At 48.1% G+C, this 15,399-nt stretch overlaps 1 protein-coding gene across 2 annotated transcripts in view; it reads right to left on the reverse strand.

Annotated features, from left to right (window-relative positions):
* IGF1R (insulin like growth factor 1 receptor) overlaps positions 1–15,399 on the reverse strand; it is a gene marked incomplete at its 3' end in the record, with an annotated part of 296,941 nt that overhangs the window by 67,704 nt on the left and 213,838 nt on the right. The gene's annotated exons all lie outside the window — the stretch shown is intronic.

The following is a 15,399-nucleotide window of genomic DNA, read 5'->3' on the forward strand; positions in this document are numbered from 1 at the left end:
CTCCGAGCTACACCCCAGCCCTATTTTTTAGTCTTTATTTGGAAACAGGGTCTTGCTGAGCTGCAAAGGGCCTCACTAAATAGCTGAGTCTCTCCATGGACCTCGATCCTCCTGTCTCAGCCTCCCAAATGCCGGGATTATGAGCGTGTGCCACCACGCCCTGCTCTAAAATGGGGTATCATCACCCACATCAACCCATGCCAAGTGAGCGCCGGTGAGTTCTCCAGGAACCGCATGGTGCGCTAGTCTTTCTCTTTCTCTCTTTTCTCTTTCTTTTCTCTTTTTTCTTCCTTCCTTCCTTCCTTTCTTTCTTTCTTTCTTTCTTTCTTTCTTTCTTTCTTTCTTTCTTTCTTTCTTTCTTTTTGGTGGTACCTGGGGATGGAATTCTGAGGCATTCTTCCTCCAAACTACACCCTTACCCTGTGTTTTATTCTTTTTATTTTGAAAAAGGGTCTCACTAAGCTGCCCTCGAACATTTGCTCCTCCCGTCTCTGCCTCCTAACTACTGGGATTCCAAAAGCGCGCCACCATGCCTGGCTCTAGTATTTCATTTTACTTTATTTTATTGGTGCTGAGAATTGAGCCCAGGGGGCATTGTACCACTGAGCAATACATTTTAGCCCTGATCTAGCTTACTTGTTTTTTAATTTTTTTTAAAATGTAGTACTGAGACTTGAACTCAGGGATATTCTACCTCCAAGCTACACCCCCAGTCCTTTTTATTTTATTATTTGGAAACAGGGTCTTACTAAGTTATAGAAGGCCTCACTAAGTTGCTGAGGCCGGCTTCAAGCCTGTGATCCTCCTGTCTCTCTCAGTCTCCCTAGTACTGGGATTACAAGTGTGCGCCACCATGATCAGCACCTATCTTTTTTTTTTTTTTTTGAAACGGGGTCTCACTAAATTACCGAGGGCCTTGCTAAGCTGCTGAGGCTGGCCTCAAACTTCCAAGCCTCCTGTCTCAGCCTCCCAAGTACTGAGATGATAGGTGTATACCACCACACCCAGCTTTCTAGTATTTTTGAAAGCAGGATGTACTTTAAATTCTTTTTATGTGGGGGAGCCTTTCCAAAACCCCCGGTAGACACCTGAAACCATGAGTAGTACAGTACCCTGTATACAGTAGGTTCCCCTCTTCATACACAGCTAGATGGAGTTTAAGTCACAAATTAGGTATAATGAGGGGTTAACAGAAACTAATAATAGAACTATAACACCGTGCTGTAATAAACGTTACATGGATTCGAGTTCTCTCCTGAAAGACTCAAGACAAATCGTAGTTTCAGAACACGGCTGACGGCTGCAACACCACGGGCAGCTCCTTACTGGGAATGCGTTAACGGCCTTTGTGCGCAAAAATGCTCCTGGGTTTTCAAGATGAAGAGCACAATACAGCAAGGGTGACGCCTGGAGCCCACGAGAAGGGCTCTAGAAAAGGGACTGTCCTGGGTAAGCGGCGATCGGAACTTCTCCCCACAACCTAAGCTGTTAGGAACCTGAAACATGGCCAGATGAGCCGGTCGCCGTCAGGTACGGGATGGTGGGATGTGGGTGGCCAGGGTGCCCAGCCCCGGGGACCACAGGACGCCAGAGGCCATCTCCTCTGCGCCCTCGGCGCTGATGGCAAGCGAAAGAAGCATCCAAAGACCACAGAGCCACAGCTCGCAGCCCAGAGGGACGAGCCGGCGCTTATTTCCACGACAGCGCTGTGGTCATCGGCCTCTTCGGACTCGTAAGGAAAGTATAAATCAACAAAACGGGAAATCTGGCTTGCATTACACATGCCCTACTTTATTTTAAGTTGGAAAACAAAACAGACCTCTTCGAATATGTATATTTTTGACTCTGACGGGCACGGCACTGAGAGAAGATTCTAATTGCTTTTTCTTATAGAAGTACATGCTCGAAACGAAAAATCAGAGCACACGGGTAAGAGAAGAGAATATAAAGGACCTATAGGTCTTGCCCACCAGTGGTCCCTTTATCATGTGGACCCTCCAAGATCTTCCTTGGGCCTATGCATGGACAGAAAGACTAATATAAATATCTATCAGAAAGGATCAAGCCTAGGGGCGTGGTGGCCCATGTCTGCAATCCCAGTACTTGGGAGGCTGAGACAGGAGGATCACAGGTTCGAGGACAGCCGTAGCAACTCAGCAAGATTTTGTTTCAAAACAAAGAATAAAAAGAGCTGAGGGTGTGACTCAGAGGTAAAAATGTCCCTGGGTTCTATCCCCAGGTCCACAAAACAAAAACAAAAAACAAGAATCAAGCCAGCAGAAGATACTTGTTTTTTGCGATAATAGACAATAAATTCCAGAGTCATTTATCAGTGAGATTACATCCAGTGCGGAGAGCATCATAAGTCATACCTGTCTCCTACTATTAGACATTTCCCTTATTCTCAAGGTCTTATATTCAATCGGCACTGCCATCTGCATGAGCGACCTTGATATTTCATTAGGATCGACTTCCAGGGTTGACCTCGCTGGGTCACACTGTCCTCTGGAAGGTCTGTGGCCGTCAACACGTCTGCTAGTAGCATCTGAGAGTTCCACTTTCACTGCAAACAGGTGGATGTAAAAACAGGAATGGCTTCCGTCGACATGTACATACATGGGAATACCAATGTCCATCTCAGTGCTCTGAGTAGGGAAGGGGGGCGTGTCTACCATGGTGATTGTTTTAAGGAGACTAATAAGAGCTTAATTTATAAGCCTAGCATACTTAAGGCACACACACTCTACCATCAAATTGTTCCCTCAGAAACATCAAAAATGAAACAGATTAAATGACTCGAACTCCAATTCTATCTATTACTGGGGTCACTTCGAGGACTGAGAGCTAAAGAGATCTTAAAATTGGCTCTTCCGATTTCTGCTTTTTAAACTAATAACAACAGCCGGGCGTGGTGGCGCACGCTTGTAATCCCTGTATTTGGGAGGCTGAGACAGGAAGATCGCGCAGGTTCTAAGCCAGCCTCAGCTACTTACAGCTACTTAGTGAGGCTCTCAGCAACTTAGTGAGACCCTGTTTTCAAATAAAATATAAAATAGGTCTGGGAGTATAGCCCGGAGATAGAAAGCCCCTGGGTTCCACCCCCAGTATCACCAAAACAAAACAAAACAAAAAAAAAAAAACTAGTAACAACAGGAATAGAGCCACCGAGCCCTCTTTTATTCATTTATTTGGCAAGGATTTGCCAGAAAAAAAAAAAAAAAAAAAAACTAATAACAACAGAAATAGAGCCACCGAGCCCTCTTTTACTCATTTATTTGGCAAGGATTTGCCGGGTGCAGGCCGCACCTGTGTGCCAGACAGATGTGCGCGTGAGGACCGCTAGCATCCCTGTGCACCGGGAATGGACAGCGTGGGGCTGAGGAGGAGCACGAGGAGGTGCGTGTCAGGAGGGAGAAGGAGGCTGTCCCAGCAAGGCATGCACGGCCTGTCTGCTGGCAGGCAACGCAAGCCTACTGGTTTTAGATGGGGCCCAAACTGTTATGAAGGTCGCCTGGCAGAAGTACAGTGGGTATCATGATCAGAGAGGGTAGAACCGAATGAAGAGGGGAATCGCAGCCTGTTGTGTGGACCATACAAAGCTCGGGCACTGTACGGATCCTCGCGGCTCAACGACACCGGCGGCAGAGACGATGCTCACAGCCTGTGCTCCAGGTGTAACAACAGCCCTAAGCACATCCTACCCCGGGCTGCCCTTCGGCCGCCCGGCACCACCGTGCTCTGAGCTTGGAGGCAGGGAATCTTGTTGCCGTCACCATCAGTGACGTCGTGGGACCGACAGCGCCTTCAGAACCCTTCTATTTTCTCCTTACCTCGAATGCAAAAGAATTGCTAAGAAACAGTGATTGCCATGATGCGAAGAAAATTCTATAGAACTATTCACGGCCAGGCATGGTGGCGCACGCTTCTAACCCCAGTACTTGAGAGGCCGAGGCAGGAGGCTCACAGGTTCATTGACCAGCCACTTAGTGAGACCTTGTTTCAAAATAAAGAATAAAATTAGGTCTGGGAGTGTAGCCCGGAGGTGGAAGGGCTTCCAGGAACCCCAGTACCACCAAGAAAAAAAAAAAAAAAAAAAGAATTCTGGGTTTTCCCAGGATGAGACAGAAAAATAAGTATTTAACAAAGTACCTGCTAGATATGTTTTGCATCTCCACCCCCACCCTCGGCCCCTTCCTGAGAAGCAGGGTGTCTGGGCAGGGTCCAGTGCAGTCTTCCAGAGGGATGGAGCAGTGAGGATTAATTAGTCATGCCATGGAGTTCACAGGCCGGGGACATTGGGTTTATTCCTAGTGATGGGAGCTACTTCCAAACTAATTCCAAGAAAATTTAAACTAGATAAGATCACTTTCTTGAGAGAGAACAAGTCCTCCTAAGAGCAGCCAAATCAACTGGTTCCTTTATGATGATGCAGATTGCACACACACACACACACACACACACACACACACACAGTATTTTGCAGAAGATGAGAAATGGGGTGCGATGGAAGGAGGAGGAGAATATAAGAGAGGAGATCACTCATTCCTGGAGAATAAACTCCATCAACAGCGGTGGCTCCGCTCGGGGGAGGGAAGCCGGGCCTCCGCTGCTCAAGTGTGCCCAAGAGGATTCTATGGGGCAGGCGGAAGACCAGGAGGAAGTCTGGGATTAGGGAGTCCTGGAGCCAGCCCCAGAAGCCTGCTGTAAATTTTGCCTCGTCTCAATGTATATAAATATTATTAGTGTTCAGGACTATTAAGGGATTTCTTAAAAAGCCCCGGGCAGCGTGTCTCGCCAGCAGACGGATGGCTGCCCTCCATGGGTGCCAAAACTTACAATTTCGTGCAGCAACCACATTTCCGAGTGCGGCGCTCTGGGGGACAGCGTTCGGAGAATAAGTAGCGCGGGGCGAGTGATGACGGGCATCTCTACTTTTCAAAACAAGAGGCAAATCAGAGGTGCTAGAAAGTGACAGACACACGGAGTAAAAACGCACACTGATTGTGCCCAGGAGATCTTTCCATTCTTTGGAAGTCTTACAGTGACCAACAATAAAGACAGTAGCCTCTCTAAATGGAAAAGGTTACACCGCGTCTCACACCGACCACTAAGGGGACGGCGTCGGGGTCACCACCGACCACTAAGGGGACGGCGTCGGGGTCACCACCGACCACTAAGGGGACGGCGTCGGGGTCACCACCGACCACTAAGGGGACGGCGTCGGGGTGACGGTCACATTTAAACGCTCATTCTCTTTCATTTGGGGATAGAGGGCAGTGGCCTCCTCCCGCAGGGGCAATGGTCTATGTCTAGAGGGAGCAGGCAGATCCAAGATCTATCTTGGAGAAATTAGAAGTGTGGACTTTTTTTCCCCCCATTTACCTTTGAGCGGTCCGGAAAGATCAGTTCAGTCTGCGACGAGCTGATTTTGTGTTTGTATCCAAGTAGAAATGTATGTGGTGTCTTTCTTCTCCTTCTCTTCCTCCTTCTCCCCTTCCTTCCTTCCTTCCTCTTCCTTCCTTTACTTTTGGAACTGAGCACTGAACCCAGGGCATTCTACCTCTGAGCTAATAATCTTAGCTCTTCTTTATTATACTACTTATTTATTTATTTTTTGAGGTACTAGGGATGTTGTACTAGGGGCATTCTACCTCTGAGATATAACCCTAGCCCTTCTTTATTATACTATTTGTTTTTTGTGATACTAGGGATTGGACCCAAAGGTATTCTACCTTTGAGCTCACCCCCAGCCCTATTTTTAAAATTTTTTCTATATTTCAAAACAGGGTTTCACTAAGTTGCAGAGGGCCTCAATAAGTAGCTGAGACTGGCTGCAAACCTTGATCCTCCTGTCCCAGCCTCCCAAATACTAGGATTACAACTGTGCCCAGCTTTTTTTTTTTTTTTTTTAAACAAAACAAAACAAGGTCTTGCTAAATTGCTGAGTATCTCACTAAATTGCTGAGGCTGGTCTCCAACATGAGCTCCTCCCGTCTGTCTCCCAAGTACTGGGATTATAGTTGTGCACTCAATCCCTAAAATTTATTGCCCTCTGGCATGTGGTTTTATGGATACGATCAGGAGTGGTCTGGACTCGAAAGGTCAGGGGCACGGTCAGCAGACAGATGGACAGGTGGCTGAGGGAGGGCTGGGAAGTAGGTCTGAAGATGCCCAGGACTGAAGGGCAGGACACACCACTAGTACCCACTGCCCAAGGCCCTGGTCTTTTGGAAAAACCTCATCTTTTTAAAACAATGGTACTAAAGAGGATTTCAATATATTCACCTATGAATCCTCAATCCTATGTTTCTGTCCATTTCTGCCCCATTCTCCATCAGAGACTTGAAGTTGGACAAGTCTAAGTAGTGGTAATAATATATTTGTGGGAAATGTGTGTGGGGGTACTAGGGATCGTACCTGGGGCATTCTACCTCTGAGCTACACCCCCCAGCTCTATTTTATTTTGAAACAGATTCTTGCAAAGGTGCTGAGGGCTTAAGTTGTTGAGGCTGGCCACAAACCTGTGATCCTCTTGTCTCGGCCTCTCAAGTATTGGGATTTCAGGCCTGTGCCACCATGCCCAACTTATTTGTGGAATTCTTCTAAGCTTCACTACAATATCGAAGACCTAAGGACCAAAAGCTCACGTTCTCTCTGGTCCCCAAATGGGTCAGAGAGAGGGAATAAGAGCTCGCCTCACCCTCCTTCTGAGCTCTGCCCCCAGCTCTATTTTAATTTTGAAACAGGGTCTCATTAAGTTGCAGGAGACCTCCTCACTACATTGCTGAGGCCGGTCACGAACCTGCGATCGTCCTGTCTCAGCCTCCTAAGTACTGGGATTACGAGGTGTGTGCCACCACTCCCGGCTTGGCCTTCTTTATTAACTGAATGACAGCTAATGGTACCCACAGGTTCATTTTCCCAGCACAAATCTGCAAGGCTGGGTCTCAGCGGGTGTCAGCAAGGGTCACAGCAGCTCCTTTCCTGTGAGGTACTTAGTGACGGCCACACGGTCCACGGAGCAACTCGCATACAGGAACAACTGTGCTATCGGGAAGCCAGAACAACGAGGCCCAAAAGACTCGGCGTCCCCCAGAGCCAGGGCCACCCAAACGAGCCTCACAAATGAGACGGGATACGCTCCCGTCAGCCATTCACATGCTCCGGCAGAGCTGAAAACTTTATCATGAGACAAGAGAAGAAACGGATCCTGAGCCGCCTTCCCCTTGGGCAAGCCTACTCCAAAGGTGCACAGAAACAGCCCAGTTCCCAGGGGATGCTCCTGGTCACACACAGAGGGTAAGCCATGAGGTTTGTGCGGAAGGCACCTGTGAACATTTCATTACTGAGAAAAAGAAATGATCGCCCACTGCCAGGGCCCACGGGCTCTTTGAAGTCTCCGGTACCGGCGCAGACGGCTGGGACTGAAAAAAAAGGAAGGCAAGTTGCAGAAAGGGCAACCACGGAGCTTTACTCAAGGAGCCACATTCTAAAGAGCATCATTATTAAGTAGAGATTGAGAGAGCTGGGAACAAGAGTAAGGGAAGCCATCAACAGAAGCAGAGACAGCCCAGGATCCCTTCGGCTGAGCTCCTAGATTTCCTTACTATGGGCTCGAGGATTTTCTTTTCTTCCTTTGCACATTTTTTTTTTAAGAATGACTATTGAGATCTAATTCACAGACTTTATTATTCATGCATTTCAAGTGCAAAATTTGATAGCCCTGAATACCTTCACAGAATTGTTCAAATATCACCACAGTGATTCATACTATTTTCAACAGAGCCGGGCGTGGTGGCACACCCTTGTAATCCCTGAACTTGGGAGGCTGACACAGGAGGAGGGCAGATTCGTGGCCAGCCTCAGCTCAACTTGGGGGGCCCTCCGCAACTTAGTGAGACCTCGATTCAAAATAGGGCTGGGAGTGTAGCCTAGAGGTAGAATGGCCCTGGGTTCAATTCACCAGTCCTCAGTGCCACACACACACACACACACACACACACACACACACACACACACACACAGAGTATTTTCATCAGCCCAAGCCATCAGCCATGCTGTGCCACCTACCCCTCCCTTGCCCAGCACAGCCATGACCTCACTCTCTCCTTTCATCTGGCCATTGCAAACATTGTGCTTACCGGGACCCTACAACGGACAGTCTTTTGTGATTACCTCTTCCACCGAGCACAGAGTTTTCCAGGGTCACCCTCGGTAGCCTCTGTCGGTCCTCCATTCCCCATTCCCTTTATTTTTTCATTCTTCAATTCTGGTATCCACGGCTCATACTGTGGGAAAACAAGCCCTCAACATGCACCCGCCTATCAACACGCAGTGGGAAAGTCACGGGCACACTGGACTGAAGTCGGCGAGCGGCCTGCGTGGACCCCGGAATCTATTTGCATTCTGGATTCAGTCTCAAGGAAGAAGGACTTGATGGCCCACGTGTGCCATCCTTTGATAGGGGTGGGGGGTGGGGTCGTCAGAGCCGCCTCATCTACAGGGACCAGGACGGAGCTACCTGCTCCACCGACAAAATAAGACAGGGTTATGCAAAGCGCTTAACTGCTGCAGAAGCCTCTGGAGAAGATCTTGGCAAACGAAGTGGATGCTACGTCACAGAGGGTCTCCTCGGATGGCCGTGAGGGAACAGAAAAGCAATAAAGTCCAATATTAAATAAGATGGGGGAAGGGTTCATCTTCTATTTTTAAATGACCATTGTATTTACATAAAACAGACTATTCTTTTTTTAAAACCTATTTTAGTGTACTTTAAAACTGTCCCCAAATTCTTTCTTTTTAATTCCTTTCAAAGCCTACATACAAATTTGGAAAATGTGGATTAAGTTTTTTTTTAAATTTCTTATTCTTTTTTATTTTTAGTACTAGGGATTGAACCCAGGGGCATTCTACCTCTGAGCTACACCCCTAGCCTTTTTTTTTTTTTTTCTTTTTTTGGGTACTGGGATTCCTGGAAACCCTTCTACCTCAGGGCTACACACCCAGACCTATTTTATACTTTTTTATTTGAAAACAGGGTCTCTTTAGCCAGCACGTCTGGCTTCAAACCTGCGCGATCCTCCTGTCTCAGCCTCCCAAGCGCGGGGATGACAAGTGTGCGCCACCACACTCGGCCACCCCCAGCCCTTTTAAAGTGTTTTTTTTTTTTGAAACAGAGTCTCACCAAGTTGCTGAGGCTAGCCTTGAACTTGCAATCCTCCTGTCTCAGCCTCCCAAGTACTGGGAGTTTGGATGTATACCGCTGTTCCCAGCTATAGATAAGTTTTAATGGCGGAGAAAGATCAGACACAACAAGGGCTGGCTTTAGGGTCCAAGCAGGACAGGCCTGGGTACAATGAGCAGAGCCAGGTCAGCATGGGCCGGGTGCCTGGTGCCATGAACGCTCACAGTGTCCCTCCCTCCACCTTTTCTTTTCTTTTTCCTTTTTTGTCTTCCTCCTCCTCCTCCTCCTCCTCCTCCTCCTCTTCTTCTTCTTCTTCTTCTTCGGTGGTACTGGGGTTCCTGGAAGCCCTTCTACCTCCGGGCTACACTCCCAGACCTATTTTTACATTTTTATTTGGAAACAGGGTCTCCTAAGCCAGTGCGCCCGGCTGGCTTCGAACCTGCGCGATCCTCCTGTCTCTGCCTCCCAAGCGCAGGGATTACAAGCGTGCGCCACCACACCTGGCCCATTTTTGTCTTTCTAAAAATAAATAAATAAATAAATAAATAAATAAATAAAAGCAAGAACTCTCTGTGGAATGGCGGCTCTCCTGTAGCTCCTCTCCATCACTGGGAGCCACCGTCTTGGGCACTGAGAGGCACGGTGCTGGCTTCTGCCTGCCTGTCATAGATACTTAAATGGACAGGGTGGAGAAAAAAAAAACATTTCACACACTTAAAAATGACTCCGAGTTATTTTAAATTTGGAACTGTTTGTATATTCCTTATAAGTTTATAAAGCTCACACTGTCCCTCCATGACTAACTAGAGTGGAATTGAGAGAGTGGTCTCTATTTATAACGCGCCTGCTCGTTCGTGCTCACAGCCCCATTTCCACTCTCTCTTACTGTACGCGGAGTTCTGCGAGGTGCTGTGGGCTCATTTCCTAACAAGGCAGGCCTGTGTCCGGCAGGGACAAACGGGCTGTTTTGACCAAGTGGCGGCCACACTCACAGGGAGAGGCCTCCAGCACTGTGTTGTTGGCTGTATCTCTTGAAAGGGATGTTGATCCCATTTCTGGGCATTTATATACCTTCCTGGTGTTGATGCTGCGGATAGGTTGTCTATTTACACATCCCTTTACAAGCTCAAGGCTACGTATCACTTCTTCCTATGATTTGGAAATGCAAGGCTACCCACATGACTCCTTCCTATGGATTTGAGTAGAACTGTGAGTCCAAAAGGGGCAGTGCTTCAACAACCCACATGAAAGCCCCATTCCACACATAAGACACTCAGCTCAATGTAATTACGTGACTGAACACTGCTGCACATCTGGAAATCACCACTTGGAGAACAGTGTACAATGTTTTGGATAAAATGTTGTCAACCATGGCAAGACCCTTTTCTTAGGTGAGTGAGATAAAACACTCAAGGTACCTGATTTCAAGGTATCTGGTTTTGGACTTTGGGTTTCTGCACGCATGCTTGTACACATGCAGGTAGGGCGTGGTGGCACGTGCCTGTCATCCCAGTACTTGGGAGGCCGAGACAGGAAGACTGCGGGTTTGAAGACAGTGTCAGCAAGGAATGACTCTCATCAAGCTCTCAACCCCCTGTTTCGAAATAAAAAACAAATAGGGTGGGGTATAGCTTGGAGGTAGGATGGCCCTGGGTTCAATCTCAAAGAAAGAAGAAGGAGGAGGAGGAGGAAGAAGGAAGAGAAGGAGAAGAAGAAAAATGGAATAAATGATGTAGCAATTTTCTTGAAACTCATGGCCAAACAATTGCCATCTCCCGAGGTCCCAGAGCATCCTGGTCCCATCTCAGAGAGTGTGGGAGGCCAGGGTATAGAAGTAGCAGCACTCACAAGGTGGTGCGCAACATCTCTCAGGGTGTGTATATGTGTGTGTGCACATGTGAGTGTGTATGTGTTTTACTCACAGAGAGAACAAGTTCTGGCAAGTCTCTCTCTCTCTCTCTCTCTCTCTCTCTCTCTCTCTCACACACACACACACACACACACACACACACACACACACAGAAACAAACATGTTTTGCAAAGAGAGTGAGCGGAACCCAGGGTAGAGGCTGGAATCTGCGCTCTCACTCAGCCAGCCTGACTCTGCAGTGCTTCAGGAGGGGAAGACCTCGCCCTCTCTGTCCTCCCAGGAGGACCTCTCACCTGCAGCGTGGGAGCAGAGGGAGGATGGAGGGCTTTGCTTCACTGCAGATCCCAGTTGCGAAGCATCTTTGAAATGAGCCCAATGCCCAGAGGAAGGAGCCACCAGCTTCTGGAGTGGAAGGCCACCCAAGACCTTGTCCAGGCGAAGAAGAAAGCAAAGTCCCAACAGCCCAAGCCACACAAGTCACGCCACTCAAGAGAGAGGGCTGGGCTGAGCCTTTAAGGCTCCAGGCTCTGACACCTGGTCCGTATCACATGGCAACATCTCCACACCCCATCTCTCCAAAAAGAGCAACATTTCTCAGCCTTTACAAACATGCAAACCCTTTGGGTAAACCAACAATGTCTCCCTTAATACTATGGGAAAATTTTTGTTTTTGATACTGAGGGCCGAGCTGCACCCCCGGCCCTATTTTATTCTTTGAAATGGGGGTGCAGCTGCTGACGGTCTTGCTAAGTTGCTGAGGCTAGCCTTGAACCTGTGATCCTCCGGTCTCAGCCTCCCAGTACAGGTGTGCACCATCACGTGTGACTGATACTACTGAAAATTTTGAAATGGATTTCCCCCGCTCTTTTCAGTTCTGCAACTGCCCATGGAATGCATTCCTCCCAATTACAGTCGCCCCTGGCATCACAAGGGAACTTCTCCTGGTCTAAGTAAAGCCTAGCAAATATATTCCCCCTAATTGCGCCCCCTTCCTCCTATCTACATGCATAATACCTGACACCCTTACTCCACTTGCCCCGGCTTCACAGAATGGAAGACCTTATCTTCCTGAATTAACACGGCCAGCCCACGCTGGATCTCTACAGGGGCACAGATGCTACATTCTGAACCCGTTCCCTCCCTCCTCCTGCCCTCTCCACATCACAGGCCCCTAATTCCTCCCCCCTCCCTCCACCCCCATCCTTTGAAATTTCTAAACCCCAGGAGAGGAAGCGCCGCGGGGCTCTTAATAAGCTCAGTCATGCTCGAAATATCCGTTTCACCCACGAGGTCCTGTAGGCGGCGATTCCGACCGGGGGCCTGCACTTTTACAGCAACGACGCCCGGCATCCGAGACTCGATGTTTGGAATTCCTAAACACGCGGGTCTTCGTTTTCAGGCACACACCTGTGAACTCGCAGAAGTCCAAGGGTGGAAAGGACACCTTCCTGTGATAGCCGCGGCCCGCCTACACGAGCCGCAACGGCGGCGGGATTAAGAAATCCTCCTTCCTGTGGCGTGGTCACAGAGGGTACGTACTGCAGCTCGCCTTGCCCTGAACTTGCGAAACCTCCAGGAAATCTCCCACCACCCACACAGCACGCCCGATGCCAGAAAAATGAAGGGTGAACATTCAATATGAAATTGGCCAGGTGGTTTTTTTTTTTTAAATAACATTACTTCCATCTAGTACTTTCAAATTCTGGCTTGCTTCCAAGTCTCGGGGTATACCCAGGCACGGTAGACATGTGCTTTTTTGCTTTTGCATTAAGATGTTTTGCTCTTTTGATTAGCAGAAAGAAAAAAAAAAAACTGCAAATGAGTCCAAGCCTTAAGTTGGCCGAGAGAAAGAATCCATCGGTCACGTTGCCTCTCTGTTGAGATGTCCCTGTGAGATCTTTCCACTGGACAAAGATAGGCAGCGAGGTTACAAATCCACTTACCTACAGAGATCACAAATCCACTGACATCTTTCACTGGTTTCTAAACTTACTGGAGATGTTTCTGATCGTCAGGAAAAAAGTGGGAAGCGCTGATATGTCACACTTCAATATGCGTTTGCAAAATATTTTATTAAAAAAAAACTAGCAGCCCACTAACATTGTCGTTTATCTATCCACCCCGCCCCCTCTGTAGGGGTATTTCGCCCTGGGGTGCACTGCTAGGTGGCTTACCTTGCCTGCTTGGGGAGGAGGGACACGGTGGCATAAGGTAGCATTTCTGTGTGCATAAAAAATGTCAACAATATACTAAAAAGCACGCAAGTGTACCGGCCCAGAAGCTACGCTGGCAAAATCTAAGGCAACAATTTAGAAACCGCCTCCACCCACATGAGTGGCAGCTTGGCCACATTTTTAAGGGCCCAAGTCATGTCTGTCTGTCTGTCTTGTCTGTCTGTCTACTTCCTAAGAAGCTGATTTTGGGAAGTGTTTGTGTTTAAAGTTGAAGAAGATGGACTCTGGGGTTGGACAGAAGGAAGCTCACAGCCCGGCCTGGACACTGAGCTGCTGGGTGTCCACGAGCCTCCGTTTCCTCGGCATACATGGAGCGCCTGTGCGCCTGGTGCAAAACGAAATGTGGCGAACCACATAACTACCGAGTTCGTCTCCTGACACAGTAGAGGTGCCCTGGAGACACGAGGCTCTCCCTAGCCAACCCCTACACTGGATTGCTAGCTCTGGCTCTGCCAACTCTGCCACTCACCTGAAGCGGGCATGAATGGGAGGTGGTGAGCCTCACCCCACGATGTACTGTTAGGGTTTGGATTTAAAATGCCTCCGGGCATGGTGGCGCACGCTTATAATCCCAGCATTTGGGAGGCTGAGGCAGGAGGATCGTGCTTCGTGGACAGCCTCAGTCACTTAGTGAGGCCCTTTGTTACTCAGTGAGAGCCTGCTTCAAGATAAAGAATAAGAAGTAGAGCTGAGGGTGTAGCTCGGAGGTACAATGTCCCTGGGTTCCATCCCCAGTACCACAAAAATAAATAAATACAATAAAATGCCTCCAAAGCTTACGTGTTCGGCCATGTGACCAGGCTTGGAGGTGGGAGAAGGCTGGAGGCAGGGGAATGCCAGGAATTCATTCGTTCTCACTCACATTCTCTCTCTCCCTCTCCCTCTGCCTTCCATGACTGAGAGCCACCTTTCTCATCACCATCTTTCTCAGCGCCATCTTTCTCAGCGCTCCGCTGCCACGGTCTCTGTCTTGGACCTGGGCCCCCATGGACTCAGCCGCTGAAACCGTGAACTATATAAATCTTTCCTTCTCTAAGTTGTGCTCGTCAGGCGTTTTGTTCACAGTGACCGAAAATCTGCTCCAAGACCTGCCGACCTCGAACTCCCCAGAGGTGCCCGTGGGCCCAAGGTACCAGACAGGGGGCAAAGAGGAAGACGAGGAGCCAGTTCTCTGGCTGGATTCATATGCCAGGGATCCATAGAAGATTTTATTTGATGGTGGAGAATAGCACTTAGAATTAAAACAAAAAAAATTAAAGAAAAGCAAGTGAAAGTAAAGTATTTCATATTTCACCTCTGCTCAAATAAAACTAGTACTAATTTTAGATTTGCTTGGCTTTAGCATCCCAGCTTTTCAGTGGTATTCTTAAGTCCATTTGCTCTGAGATAATCTTCAGGTAGACCAAGACTACCTGAGAAATGCGTTGAAGTTACGATTTTATGTAGTTTGTTTGCTGTTTTAGAGGGTCTTTGGGAGGCAGGTACTGACTGAGGGTAAGATAAGGAGCTGAGGTTATGGGCGGATTACATTTGAAAACAGGGGCATTCTACCTCTAAGCTATATCCCCAGATCTTTTTTTTAAGAATTTGAAACCAGGCCTCACTAAGCTGTTGAGGTTGAGCCTTGATCTTGCGATCCTCCTGTCTTGGCATCCCAAGTCCTGTGATTACAGGTTTGAGGCACGATACCCAGCCAGATTACTCTTTTCCTTCCTTCCTTTCCTTTCCTTCCTTCCTTCCTTCCTTTCTTTCTTTTTTTTTTTTTTTTTTTTTTTGGTGGTACTGGAGATGAAACTCAGGAGCATTCTACCTCCTAGCTACATCCTCAGCCCAATTTTTATTCTTTATTTTGAAACAGGGTCTCACTGAGTTGCAAAGGGCCTCACTAAGTAAGTAGTAGCTGAGGCTGTCCACGAACTGTGGTCCTCCTGCCTCAGCCCCCCAAATGCTGGGATTACAAGCGTGCACCACCACGCCTGGCTCAGATCACACTTTTCTAAGTCTGCCAAGAAAGCCTTAAAAAGCCTAGAAGTTAAAACTTCCACGAGGAAGCGGGAATTTTCTATGTTTTGAAAGATTTCATTTAGTCTTTCAAAAACAAATGAGGCTAC

This window comes from Muscardinus avellanarius (genome assembly GCF_963383645.1).
Source record: "Muscardinus avellanarius genome assembly, chromosome: 3".
Classification (NCBI taxonomy): domain Eukaryota; kingdom Metazoa; phylum Chordata; class Mammalia; order Rodentia; family Gliridae; genus Muscardinus; species Muscardinus avellanarius.